Here is a 15,416-nt window from a genome sequence, read left to right on the forward strand (position 1 = left end):
AGTCGAGTTGGAGTGGTAATATCTCGAAAGAGCAGGTTGGCGCATAAAAAAATCTCGTGGCTCGGCAGCGGTGCGAGACAATAACGTCGACAAATTTATTCCCTCGTGATGCAGTGGAAAAGCAAGCGCGACGCTACGCGATTGTAGCTTGTGCTTGCGACCATCGCGCTCGAAGCTTTGTACCGTATATACGTACGTATATATGTAGCTACATATGCATATAGATTCGTTATACAAGGTCTTCCTCGATCGGTCGTTCGAGTGCTCGCTGCATCCTCGTCTTGTTTTGCATAAAAGCGTATACCTTCGACTCCCGGAATAATAAAGCTGCGTGTACAATGGCGCATCGATAGCTGGCCTCGCCTTATCCATTCTGTTCCACCGCTCAAACTTGGATAAATCCTCGTCAGTCTTGTTGTTGACGCTATCGCAAAAAAGCTAAGCGGCTTCAACGGCTCTTCACGTATCACAATTCGCTCCCCTGGATCTCTTTACCCTTCTACTACTCTCTGCCAATACAATGCGTCCGCTAAATTACCACATTCTTATCGTAATTCTCTTATCGCTCCAACCATAATAAATAACCTTTTGATAACTATTTCTCCCCCCTCCCCTTCCCCCTTTACATTTTTCCAATGTATCTAAGCATGCTTATCCGGTGCATCTACTGCACAATGGTGCAGCTGCAATATATTTACTTTATTCTTGGTATATTATACACGGTACTCGCATATATATATATATAGGTGTATAGGTGATTCTTGAGGGAGTTGTAATTGTTTAATGACTTTAACGTAACGTGACTGTCAAGTAAAATCTTCTCGAAGAAGTTTCCGAGATGGGGAGTGAGGAAGGGCGAGGGTGGGGGAGAAGGGAGAGACAAAGTGGGAGAGGGAGAGAGGGAACGAGCAGGCGAGGCGACCTCGAACCCCTCGAGGCTCTTGTGCGTTGCGCTGCGGCCCAACGCAGCCAGAGCGTCCCGAGAGCCACAGGACGACCGACCCCATTTCAATTAATTCATTCCGAGCTACTGTCCTTGCACTCTCGCGTTTCAAGCCATTTCAAAATCTTTCACTCCTCAACTATACACACGCCATGTCGGATCTCCTACTACAATTCCATAACTCTCGCATTCCGAGATGTAGAAAAAAAAAGAAAAAGAATGGATAGAGATAAAGCTTACTTATATGGGAAAGGTATTGCATCTTTTTACCTGCTGCGTGACGTTACCGAGATTTTATGTCCCGCGTTAAGTCAAGCGTCATGACGAGTCTCGTGGGTTTATACGCGTCTCGGTATTGTAAAGGAATTAGTCGAACCAGGAAGAAGAGACGCTCGAACACGTAGTAACAGTATCTTGTCCGATTCCTTGGAATGCCTTCTAAACAAAGGTTCGCATTGGTGCATTGCGTTATGTATATACACATCGGTGCTTGTGTACGCTGAAACGACTATAAACGAACCTTAGAGATTGTAGTCTTGGTGTTAGGCAGCCCAAGGCCAGCACCTGCATCGAGCCCCACTACGCTCACCACTACCACTGCAATATCACCATCACCATCGCCATCGCTATCGCCATCGCCACTATCACTACCATCGTTACCAACAACCTATAGCTATACCACGCCACTAATACTATCAAAACTACTACCAGCACACTATCGCCATTACTCACTTCTAGTACTGCATGCTGCATCGATTTACACTCGATAGAACTGTACCATTGCCACTTTACTCGTAAGTCTTTGCCATTGGATACAACAGTATTTCATGCTACTCGTATGTACTACTATAAGCACACAAAATACATACATCTTTTGGTATATCATCCGATCGATAAGACGTATGATTTGTTGATCCCTGACATTTCTACGGTACATGTGTAATACGTAAAAATATATAATCCTCGTAAAAGATTGTTTCTCCATATCAATGTTAATTAATAGAAACTAAAAAAAAAATCATTGTCTTCCGGGTTACGTCTCTCTCTCTCTCTCCTTCTCTCAGACCTCGACCATTGTCATGGAGGGATTTGCATAAGCGTCTCCTTGTCTCCGCGCGTGCCACACGAGGCTTGACTTTTACCCAAGTCTATAACTCGACTCGGTCAACGCGACGCTTCATTAAACTTCCTCGAAGAGTCTTGTAATGCGTTTGAGAGAAGAAGAGGAAGAAAACGCTTGGATCGGGAGAGTTTCTTAAAATTGTACACGATTTCCCTTTCGCTTCCTACGCATCGAAATGGAGAAAAATGGAGAAAGAGGAAGGAAGAAGGAGGAACGAGGAGGCGTAATAAGGGACGGAGGGGGAATAAACAGAGTGTCCCGTGCTTTATAGCGCAATACGTTACAAGTTGGCGTGGGCTGACGTATTTGGCCAGATGCTCAGGTGAGCCCACGTCCGTGTCCTCGCGACGGCTCGACGGCACGACGGTCCCAACCTAAATCCAACCTCGCCGCTCCGAGTGTGTCTCCGGAGCAACGTACTTCCCTTGAGAATCCCTCGTCTCGAAGCAAGTCCGCTCGCAGCGTCCATCCGTCCTGCAGTGGTAGCATTGACGGTAGCGAAAGTAATGCACCGAGTCGAGTGGTGGACACTGCTCCCTTTTCCCTCCCGCGCAATCTGTCCGAACCACATTGCTAATATGTTCCACGTATTCGCCGTGCGCCACTTGTTCTCGGTCGGTCACAGAGCGTATCGTTTCTAGGTTACCAAGACAGCGCACGGCGTGCTACGATCCTTCAAGAAGCAATCCTTTCCCTCTCGATCCCTACAGCCTGCAACATTCGGATTTAATACCTTTTAATAAAACGGTCAATTCGTTGATTCTCATTGAAATCTATGTAGCATGTAATACGCAAATAAAATTACCAATTTATAGCCCTCCAAACCCACGCGTTTGTTTGCGGCTAAATCGTACTGGTTATTTTTATACCGCGAGGCGTATTTAAAGATGAATTATGAGCCTTTCGTTATATAACACTGTACATGCGTACGAGCGCTGGGCATTTAAATTTAACCCCGTATTTCAGAGGTACGGGGAACGTGTATAAAAATTTAATTTGTGGTCGATAATTAATTTGTTCGAGGTGTACATATATAGGAAGAGGATGAGAGAAAAGGTTGAAGGGGAGATCGCGTTGGACGAAGACAAAAGCGACATCGTTGTATGCAAATATAGGAAAAATGAGATAAAAGCTCGAGGTGGCTTGGTGCACGATCCGACAGCTATAAGATATTTCGTAATAATTCCGCGCACCGTGAGTGCGCTCATGCATGCCACAACTTGGATCTTTTCTCTACTCCTGCGTGTACAGAGTTAGAGTTATTAGGTAATAATCTTAACGGATACGCCCACATTTTTTAGCTCTACTCTCCAACGGATAATAAGCTCGTTGAATGAACGGAAAGATAGCCGATCGATTGCTACCGATCGCGATAAGTAGCTCCTCGCCGAATACATGTGCACCCAATGGTATATATAGTTACAGTGGCATGTACACTGCACTATTGCGCAGGTATTATAAGCAACCAAACGATATACATGTATACAGCTCCAAATTGATACCGAGCCTCCGCGAAGCAGTAGATCGATCAATGAATTAACGCAATTAATCGTAAATTGAATTTTAACTAATTTGCAAAGTGGGTAACGAGAGTTTCTAGTGGCCGGACTATTATAAATGAAGTTATGGAGATCGCGTAATTAACACATCGATCGCAGCACATGTAAGAGCTAATTAAATTACTTTCGTCTCTCTTTCTCTCAAGACGACTGCAGTTTATTCAAATGCCCCCGCGTCTCTCCCGTACACACTATGTCCAATTAGCAGTGTTTGCCAAGAGATGCAAAAAACAGATATTATAGAGAAGAAGCTCGATCGGTTGAAAAAAATCCAATCACGGCGTAAAGAAAAAGCAAATTAAAAGAAACGAGCGAGAGTATTTTAGAGGGATTTTAAAATTGCGCAGAATGTCAATAAATTGTTTGTATTACGAGGTATCCATATATTTGATCACTCGAGAGACTCGTTTCCATCGCAGTGAATTTTTTTTATGCATTTTCGCAAACGAGAATTTGCCACCTCTCTATATTACGCGAGCGTACACGAACTTACTATTCCGTGTATCTTAGGTATATATGGTACTTCTGGTCGGTGCGTATGTAGCCGTGTCTTGGGTTACGACAGAGTAGGTCCGTTATCGAGGCCTGCTGATTGCCTTTGGACAAAGAGGGTCCCCGCCTCGGTGCATTAGTCCAACGAAGATGCCGATAGAACGAGTGGAAAAGAGTAACACGAGGAGATTGTTCATGATGAGGTGGTTAGACTGGTTCACGCATGTGTGTGCGTATGGAAACAGGGACCCCGATGTGCGTCTTAAGCTGCATGCACTTGGTCGGCCAGGGGAGAAACATCTTTCTCCCTCCATCTCCCTCCCTCTCTCTCTCTCTCTCGACCATCAATCCCTTCCACCTCCATTATATACCATACACTCTTCTCCTTCTGCCACTCTTGCTCGCTTCTCACTCGTACTCTTCTCCTCTTCCCTTCTTCCTTTCTCGCTCCTGCACGAACGCTACAAACACCAATTTTCTCTACCACTCTCGTCTCTCTGCCTTCGCTAGACCAACAGAAACCCGAACGGGCCGGTCTGAACCCACTCTCCGGCCCAACAGATCTATAAAATTATTGGCTAAAGTAGGTGAAAGTCCCCTAAAAAAAATATCGATTTAATCTACTATATTATTATCATGATTAAGTCTACCGTAATTTCTAATTGCTGCTTCCTATTAGTCAATGGTACCTACGTGGTATCGCATGCATAGTAATTATGCGTCGATCTGAAAAAGTGTTAATTGGTAGATTATATTATAAGTAGTTTTATACTGACTTTCCTCTCCGTATCTTTGCAATACATAAATACTCTTTTGGTATATGTATGTATTTATTAATAACAGAGTGTTAAAATTATCTCCCATCTCTCTCTCTCTCTCTCTCTCTCTCTCTCTGTTTCCAAGTTGAATTATATCCGACAGAGTGTTTATCATGAAAACAATCCCACTTACAAAACGACGTGGCATTACAACTTTCCTCGATTTTCTACAATTAAAGCAGATACGATCCACTTGCTCTTCGTATAAACTTATACATCAGCGATACCAGACGATGCTGTGAGTTGGCGGAGATCGCATGTCGCGCTCAACGCCCGCGCTTCCCTGAACTTGAACTCGTTCGCCGGTCAAGTTCGTCTCTTTCCATCTTTTCAGAATTTCCCGTCGTTCAAACGGCTAATAAAGGAAAAGTAATATCTAAATCCTCCCATCTTATACTTTTGCATATGTATTGGAAGAATCTGAAGGTATAGCCATTATTGAAAACAGGTGTCAAAAAAGGTGAAGCTGTCACAAAGGGCAAAGAAAAGGAAGAAATGGGAGCGGATTGTGGTTTGAAGGGTCCATTTCTCCTCGACTTATATTTTTCAAACGGATCGATCGTCCTGCACAACCTCTTTCAAGGATAAAGGGTAATCCTGTATGGTGCATGGATTCACCGATCTCGAAAGAAGTTTCTCCAATGAGAAAATTTCGATTGCAAAGTCTTTCATGTTAGAATCTCGATTCCGATATTGCAATTTGCACAAATTAATCTAATCATTGAACCCAAAGAGAATAAATAAGCAATGAAAAAATTATAAGAGATAATAATGGCTATCTAGAGGAAAAATGATTTAAAAAATATCGTAGACAGCTTTCACGCGTTCTTTTTGAAGTTGGACAAATTTGTGGTTGCTATAGGTACAAAATGCTGCTTGTCAAAAAAGAAAGACGCATCTGTGGAGCTATATAGGTGGCGAAGGCGGAGTAAGGAAAGAAGGGGATTTGTTTTGACAAATCCTCTCGGTCCTTTTCTCCCCCTCGCTCATCGAGCTTCAACTTTGGAAGACTCCTTTCTAACGACCAATGCAGCTCCGTTTTCGTGCATTTATAAAGCACAGCGTGCTCACGCTTAAAGTTACACGCGCGGGTGTTGGTAGGTTAGTATCTCTCTCTCTCTCTCTTCCCTCCCCTCCTCTTTCTTTAGGTTGCACGTGCATACACATACATAGACGCACACCAAGAAGATCCTTTCTCTCACACCACGAACAGAGGAGAGCTAGTCGGTCGTGTCCAGGGGGAAGCAGGCAAGCGGGTATTCCAACTTGCTCGTCTTTTTGTTCGTCCCCCACCAGGTCTCTCGATGTAAACACGAGTGGCTGATAGCCGTAGGGCCCAGAGTGCGAGGGACGCAAGGGGCCACGACCATTCTCGAAGGGTTGGGAGGAGAGGAGCGCACGGGGCCCGAGCTCAGCCGAGCCAAGATACAAACGAAACGAGTAAAAGAAAAAAAAATCGTGACACGAAGGAGGCAAAGTACAAGCGAGATACAGTGGCGTAGTTCGCTGCTACTCTCCCTATGTCCAACGTTTCAAGCTGCCTCTTGCCTTCCATCCAAATTACTCGAGCTTTCGTTCGTTGCTCCAACGAAGCAAGGATAAATCCATATGATAGCTATAATCAACTGGAAGAAATAAGAATTATTGATAAATATTTTTTACGACGTCTATTAAATTTTCATTAATAATATTAAAGTCCCTAGTATTATACGTAGCTGTGTTTTTATCCAGCGAGTTTGTAGTTTTATCCAACTGGGAATATATTTTCTAGAGTTTGTTTTGGTTGAGTCAAAGTGTTTCGTGTCGATCGAGAGACAGTTAGCAGCGGGGGTCTAGCCGGACAACGGACCTGTGTAGAGGCTGTAGAGTAGGCCGAACGGTTGGTCGAACTAGGTCACACCGAAGTAGTTGATTATATTTTTGGCTTTCCCTCCTCTGTGTCCCAAAGCCCAAAGCCTCCCAATCTCGTTTCGTCCACATTGCGTCTTTTATTCGGGTGCAACGAGCATTTCCTTCAGCTTTTTTCTCCACTCCTGTACATCTGATCCGATTTTTCTCCTTCTCTCTTACAGCTTACTAATCGACGAGCAGCTCGAGCACTGTTTTCCATAGAAATCCTTCTGAAAGTTTTCGATCCGAAAGGAAAGGGCGCGAGAGTGCGTGGAGGAAGAAATATATGTTTCAGACATCGAATGAAGGAGACCAGGGAGTGGTGGAGGGGGGGGGGGGGGGGAGAGGGGGTAGTCGGAGAGGCGTCATTATGAAAATGATACTGTACCTGCAACCAAGAGGACAGACCGCAGACCATGGCAATTAGGCGTAATGAAACGGCTGGGCTCACCATGTAGAAGACGGCGACGTGTGGCGATTAGCGACGTTTATATTCGTGCATCCTGCAATCTAAGTCGAATAATACGTGAAAAGATGCCGTATCAATGTAAATGCAAAACTGGAGCATTACTCCGTAGCAGTAATAGCGCCAAGTGTATATCTAGCGAAGAAAAATATAAAGCTCCGTCTGGAGCTACGGCATGAATATTTATGTTGACCGATAGAATGTGCCTCGAACTATAAGAAAATCTTAAATAATTGATTCGATCCTTTAAACAAGGTCTGTATAGATTTAACAATTTTGGAAGAATTTTTCTCTCAAATTTTCCTCCTCTATCCAGATTTTTCCAGTTGGTATCCTTATAGAGGACGATCTGTATACAAACACGGATATACAGTAGCATAGTATAAGGAGAGTCGACTCACGAAGGAAGATTCTACAAAGAGAAGGAAGAAAGGGATTGATGTTTCATTAAACAAATACGTGTTGAAAGAACATGCCTCGTGTTCTCAGATACATCTTTTATTAGGTTCATCTAAACTTGTCCCTTATAACGCCGTACATATGCAGCGCGATAGTTTGAAATTCCTCGACACGTGTTCTAGTCGGCAGTCAGAGAATGTTGAGGCTTTTGTTTGACGTGAATCACCTTATGTGCGAGTCTCGGTGCGCGTTTAGGCATCTCGTGTGATTCTTGTATTTGTGTGTGTGTGTGTGTGCAAGAGAGGGGGGTAGGGGCTTTTGCAAGGCGTATATAGAAACACGAAGAAACTACTAATGTGTTATATAGTACAGTAGGTCTGTCGTTGGTGGTTGTAGTGGTGTGTGGTGCGTGCACACTGCACGATCAACAGGTACGCGACGCTCGGCGCGAGGCGAGGCGAGGCGAGGACTCGCCGTCCTCCACAGGGAAAGGCAAGGCACACACGTACGTACTACGAGGTACACACGACTGCACGCATGATGATGAAGGGCTTCGGTATTGTCTCCCTCCCTTTCGCGTATGACTCACTACTAGTCGAATCATAAAATAGTCATAGAAGTGAGCTGTGCCGTGACCCTCGAGCGACATGACAAACTCCCGTATAACGAGCGAAGCCCTCGATATTCTATAATACTTTACCTGCAGCCGCATCGACTTCAAATGTCGATTGTTTTGCTACGGACTGTCGCTCCTGCTCGATTCTCGCTACTCCTGCTCCTGCTCCTGCTTCTGCTCCTTCTCCTTCTCCTTTTCCTGTTCGCTCCATAGCGTAATTGAACTTTCAGAGCAGCGTTATACGTTACGGCGAAATCGTAAAACTTTAATTGCACGCTTCGACGAAAAAATGGCACAACTCTTTTTCTCGGAAAAATCCACTACACGGACAGTCTTTTAGTGTATACAGGGTGTTTCAGTGACACTGGGTCTAATTTGTAACAGCTGATAAACGAGGTCAAAGGTAGGGATTTTTGCCAACGAACAACGATTGCCCATTGATTTCTTCCTGCAGCACACTATATCTATTGGGAGAAATTTTTTATTTATATTCAACGAACGTTGCAGAGAACGGTGATATATCAGATCGAAGGAAGGCAACGTAGAGTGGCCGACAGTGCGAATTAAACATTAGTATTTCGACTTGAGATAAATATACTTTTCAAGTATATGAAGAAGAAGATTAGTATATTGGTTGAACAGGAAAAATATTATCATTTAACGATTCCTCCTTCCTATCTAATGCCCTGCGTATGTGTAGGTATATAGCCCCTGGAAACGTGGTCGAGATTCACTGAAACACCCTGTGTATGAAAGTTTTTTTCATCCATTTTTTATTTCTTTCTTATTTTCCGCCCTTTTAAATCATTTCGCTATCCAATCCAAGCGTAATAGTCAAAGGCTGAAAAGAAACGCGTAGGCTTTCTATGTGGGCTATATACACGTTTCAGACGTTTGCCGTTAATCACTTTGACTCGGAGCTTTGCAATTCGCATTTCCTTTCCTGCTTTGCGTATTTCGCACTCGCAGCACATTACAGCAGAAATTTTCTTTCTTTCCTTTGGCCACCTTCCTGCACACCCATTCGAATGAACGGACTCTCGGAAATCCTTCAAAGTCCCTTTAGCGTTTATTTTCGCATTGGTGAGCGCTTGCGCGGTAGGCCAACCCTCCAATTAGCCGGTATAATTAATAAATATTTTCTCTTCCGCTAGAGAGAACGTCATTTCTCGCAGCATCGCTTTCCAAAAGAGAGTCACCCTACCACTCGTTTCCCCTTCCCCTCCCTCAACGCCACTGCTACCCTTGTCAGAGCAGGTTCTTTTTTTTATGACCATCATCCGGAGATCTCCTTAGCCAATGGGCAATCTTTTCTTTCTACATTTTTATTCCACGTCTGTGCCTATGAAAACACTTGGAAATTCGAGATTCGGCCAGAGCTTTAATGTAATTCGTTGTTATATTTACTGACCGGTCTTGGGCTTTTCCCCCGTTTCGTCGTTTGCCCAATTATTATTAATCTTCTTCCTTATCTTCCGAAACCTGTAAGTATACATATATGTACCTATATATACGGGGACTGAAAACTGGTATCGTCGTATCATCGTAAAAATAAGGACGGCAAAAAGGGCAGAAGGGGCAGACAGGAGGGGGGAGGGAGGGGGAGAAAAAAGGAAAACAAGTGAAAAAGCTGAAATAAGTAGCTAACCGGTTTGGAAATCGTCAATCCTGGTAATGGGGGTTGCAAGAGGAAGTAGGTGCACCATAAGCCCCCGATTGAAAGTTACACAAAGGTGTTTTTATTTTTGTCCCCCTGTAGCTTCTTATTTTTGTTGGGCGGCAATGGTGTAGCGTAACATCGGGATCTACATATCAATAGGCAGGCTCTCCTACCAAGTTCGCAGGTGTACCTCCCCATTTGCCATAAAAGAACAAATCTTTTGGACAAGTGTGTTACGGTGGGTGAACGGGAGAAACGGTTACACCGTGATTTCATCCTACTCTCCTGTGGGACTCTCTTCTTTCATTATACGTATATAGGGAGGGTAGGGAAGAAAAAAACACGAGGACAGGCGTCAGGGAGAGAGAGAGAGAGAGAGAGAGAGAGAGGGAGAGAAGGGAAGGGAAAAGGGGGAAAGGAAAAGTGAGGTAAGGTAAAAGGGGAGGCAGCTTTACACCATGAAGGGGACAGAGAGATCGAGGGTGAACCGTCTGCAGAGTCTATGGGAATCTCACAGGTGTATGGTTTTCTAAAAGAACTCGCCTCGAGCGACGCTCTTACGCGGGCGGGCGAACGGGCGGGGTAGATGAGGCTAGGCGATGGCAGAGGCGGTAGTGGGGCAGAGTTGCCGCGCGGTAATATTAAAACACAATATCCCGTGGGATGAAAAATCGAGCTGTGTAGGTATAGGTGCTACGAGCGTGCAAGCCGATGACACTGCTCGAATGCACGTGCAGAGGAATCCGATACCCCAGCCACGTATGCACAGCGAGGACAGATGGGTCAAGGTACCACACTACCATAAAGTCCCACGGGTTAAGGATCGAAGCCTTCAAAAATTCAATCGCTCCTATACCCATAATCCCTCACCGGCCATCACTACCTTTCCCTCCTGAGCCTACATATACGGAGCATCTATATGTATATGCGCCCCCCGATCTTACCTACGCCTTTCAATACACTACGCTATATATAGTGCAGTATAGTACGTATCATTATCCTCGACTCGACAGTCCGTGTAACCTATTTATGATACTTTGTCCTGGACGATTTAATCAGACGAAAACGTTATTGCATCCCGACAAAAGAGCCATCTCTTACGAATGGTTTCACACAATTGTACCGCAAGTAATATTGAATTATGTCAAGACTCGAGGATGCTCAATGGTTCGCGAGAAAAGAATCTGTATCGATGTATAAGGATGAGAGATTTGTTTTCTTCGAGTCTCTCGCCAAAAGCAACATTAGCGAATCGTGGTACTCATTTTTAGATGATATATGGCGAAAGGTCAATAGGAGAAGAAATATATTAGTGCTGTGGATAATATTAGGCTAATATTGGGTCTGGAGAGAAAAAAACATTTGATCAATCTTGTCAGTCTAATCATTAACGATGAATCATTGTCGTATCAATCCATCTTAGAGAGATCCAATCCTAAACCGAGGGTGCGGTAAGCTGGAAGGTAGCGGTCCTTGACCGCTCAACTCCGGTAGCACCCTCGAGTGTATAAAGAAACAAAGACAGTTGATTCCAGGCAGGAAAGGATTTTTAACCTCGGGCGTCCGTCGCGCTGACTCGCTTCAATGACGAAACCAATTTTTTCCCTCCCTTTCTCTCTCCTCTCACTCGAAAGTGTGTAGCTCATAAATTTTCAAATTTTTATTATAATAAATCGATAAATGGAATGATTCGCTGGAGCAATAAATTTTTCAAAAGCGCGAATGCGACGTAAATCGATCAAGCACTGGCTTTGGTTCGCTCTTCCATGGGTTTTGTTCACTTTTGGGCCCTGCTTCTGTACAGGGGAGACTCGAGGGGCCTGATGAGTCACGGACGGTGCCCCGCGGCGAACTGCGAAGGTCCCAGTGATTCTCAGAATAATCCTTTCCAGATATTTTGCCATATGTCGAAAAATCTCCAACTCGATTCTTTTCCGCTCTTCGACTATACTCATTTCGCATATTTTACACGAAACACACTCATTGCGGCATAAATCCTACTAAGATTATCAATTAATTATCCCGCTAAGAAATATTGCAAAATCAATTCGTGCAAGCACATTTGATCATCGTGGTAAGAGAATTTTTAATTCAATTGCATACATATAAGGATATACGAAATATTACTGTTTCTCCAATATTAGCACAGAAAAAATAAAGAATTTTGATTTCAAAGAATGAAGGAAGACGGGTGAAAAGTTTTATTGGTATAGACGAGCAAAGGTTGCTGGAGGCAAGGTATAGAAAGCGAAAAGTCAAGTTGAGAACCTGTCGGTGAGAGAGCGAGCAGGGGTTTGGTGATGGTGGGTACGTTAGGAACACGTGCAGTCTCGAACGGTCCAGGTCCCCTGTAAACGCGTTTGTGTGCTGACGGTGGGCCCTACATGTGTGAGCCTTGAGATACAGGGACCTCCTACCCTCCCCTCTCTTTCCCCTTCCCTTCAGCACCGTGCTCCCGTAGCTGGTACCCTAAGTTATAATTCAGAGGGGAGATTCGTATTTGTGCATTGGACGCATTGTTTGTGTAAGTTGGCTCCCCTGGCAGGTTAGCCACCTGTTGACTAACCTGAACCTTAAGTCTGCCCACACAAACCCCTCCAACGATGTTTTTAAACTACCCTCCCCTCCGTTCTTAATCTTTATTTTAACCTCAGGGGTTAGAGACCTCTAGTCACGAAGATATACCCGGGACCATGCGGACGCATTTAAAATCAATCCCGAGTCCGAAGACCGACCGTCATCCCAGGCAAGATGCGACTGTATAGCCGTGTCCAGGTCAATTTCTTTTCAGGATATCCTGCATCCAGGTTCCTGGACCATCTCAACAATGCCAATTTATACCTGCAATTTCTATAGCAACCTTCCTCGACCGTTTACCAATACGATTCACCAAGTTTATTCAGAAGCAGATCAAGCCTTAATAGCATCTCGCATGGCCTATTACAAATTATCCGCAATTTTTCCTAAACTGTTATTAGAAAATCACTTGCTTTAGGATATAAGCGTTCGAAGGAAGCCATTAAGGCAAATTGATCCAGCACGCGGATAGCTTGATCGCTCGATCGATGCACGATGTCTGCCGGGGCTCGACGATGAAGAAGCGATCGAGTTATACTGCGAAGAAGAGCAAAGCTGATTGGACTGCGAGCACTATATATAGCACGGCACTCCGTACATATATAGAGTGAGAGAGAGAGAGAGAGAGAGAGAGAGAGAAGAGCCGATAGCCCCTACGCGAGACCAATTCTTCATACTGCTATCTCTCAACGAAGATATTCACGAGAAAATGAGATTTTCATCCGGAATTGTCGCTGGTGGCCCGGATTTCCCGCACTCGAACCAAACACTCCTAGTGCACGAAATCCTAGAGAATCGAACCAAATCTATTCCAATCTACTTTCCAATGTATACGGTGCCGTGCTATAACGCACACTAACAGCCAACTGCGCAAAGCTCGCTCTCAAGAATCACCGTGAATTCTACGAACGGAGAATTTTATTCGGTCGCTTTATTGTTTTCTTTCTTATTGGAAATCGGTCTCTGTGATTACAGGAGATCTCAATATTTACTCAATTTATATAGTATCGAGCGTGTCTCTATGGTAATTGATAGGCTTATCTCTTGATACGATTGGTGCAATCGGCTTAATTATTGGCACAGTCCAGCCGCCCTGCAATTAGCCGGATATTAATTAACCGCAAAACTACTGGAAATCTGACGTTGCGTCGCGCTTGTTGGCTCTGGCTCTTGCTCGACCGTGCGGTCGCGCGTCTCGCACCGTGCAATGCTCGCTGAATTTTTTTACCTTTCTCAAGCACTATTTTCAATGAGATTATATATACGGCCGCTGCGCCAGTGTGCTGCACTTGACTCACTGCGAATGGTCCCTGGCTGCGGAGTCTACGACGCTGCCACAGCCAGCAGCGCGCGCTTTGATTTTCGACAGAGCCACTCGAACGATCAAACTTTTTTGTCAATAAGAACGGAGCGTAGAAATGTTTCGAGCATTGCGAGAAATTACCACGGTGGAGCATTGCAACATCCAATTGTAACGTTGAGTCGACAACAAAGCAACTCTCGATCGTTCGTAATAACCAATGGTCATCGCGTCGTTGTCATCGCTGTGCTACGTTGCGGCTATATTTTCTAATTGCGCCTTTTCCATCGCGAAATTTCCACTTTTATATTTCCAATGGCACAAAACATCGCAACGCTACGTCGTCCCTTTGTTCGTTACTCCTTGCCTTGACCCCTATACGAATCTATGCATTGCCAACGGAGATGAGATAATTTTCAAGGACAGCGTGCAATTGTACTTGATGCGGTACTTTCCGACAATAGGTGACATTGACTCTCCGGCTCTGAATTGCACCCACCAACCTTGAAACTTGATTTTTCTCTATATATATATACCATCTAAGCACGCGAGCTTGCGCGATGTTGAATTTTACCCGCGGATCTCTTACGCTCCCTTTCTCTGTGTCTCTGATCATAAATATTCAGTACACGTATGTATATATAGCTATTTATATATATATATATATATATATATATATATATATATATATATATATATATATATATATATATACAGCTCGAAGCAGAAGATATTTGAAAAAGAACTCGCGCAAGATTATGTCTCACCAATATGCGTATGATTTATGTTTTAATCACAGCTTACAACTGCATCATGCTCGATCCGCCTTGCGCCACCGAAGTACATTTCCTTTAACTTTGCATAATGATTGCAGCTAATGCGATATGCAAAACTACCGTTCGTCGAGCTTCTTCCTTGATAATCATTCTATGGGGGAATAGTGTTCGCTAGCTTTCCCGTTTAGCCAACTACATTTTCCTTTCTGCCTCTCCTCCGTGTCCTATACCTGTACCTGTCACGTGGCGCATATTCCGCGTTGCTCGCTGCACAGCCCATGGAGGAACAGAGACCCATACGCTATTTCTCGTAATCCACTAAGCCTCTCGAGGTACGAACGATGCCTCTCGTAATTTCGCTTCTTTGCTCGCGAAAGCTGAGCACCTTCCCTCCTGCTCCTATTTACATACTTCCAATTTGATTTACGGTAATATTAAGTCCACTCGAACAAGCAGCATCCTACCACGGGTCAGAGGAGAATTAGATAAGTAAATCTACCAGAGTTCATTTATTAGGGTATTTGAACTTTTCTTATCTCTCCGAGGGTTCTCCGGATTTTAGGGAACATCCTGCGGATCGAGGAGAAACGAGGAAAGTATTACCGGTGATTTACGTACACAGGAATATATCTATGGTATACATAGATAATAATAATAATAATAACTAGAGACGCGGGCGCGACTGGGTCCATTTCGATCATGGTACCGTTTATTCCGGTCTGCTGCAAAGTGACGTGCGCGTGGCGCGAACCTGACCCAGCCCAGCGGGAAAATTTGCCGGTAAACAATCGGTGATT

The sequence above is a fragment of the Prorops nasuta genome, unplaced genomic scaffold, assembly GCF_024137725.1.
Source record: "Prorops nasuta isolate Cenicafe-Biocafe unplaced genomic scaffold, Cenicafe_Pnas_1.2 PNAS00014, whole genome shotgun sequence".
Lineage (NCBI taxonomy): Eukaryota > Metazoa > Arthropoda > Insecta > Hymenoptera > Bethylidae > Prorops > Prorops nasuta.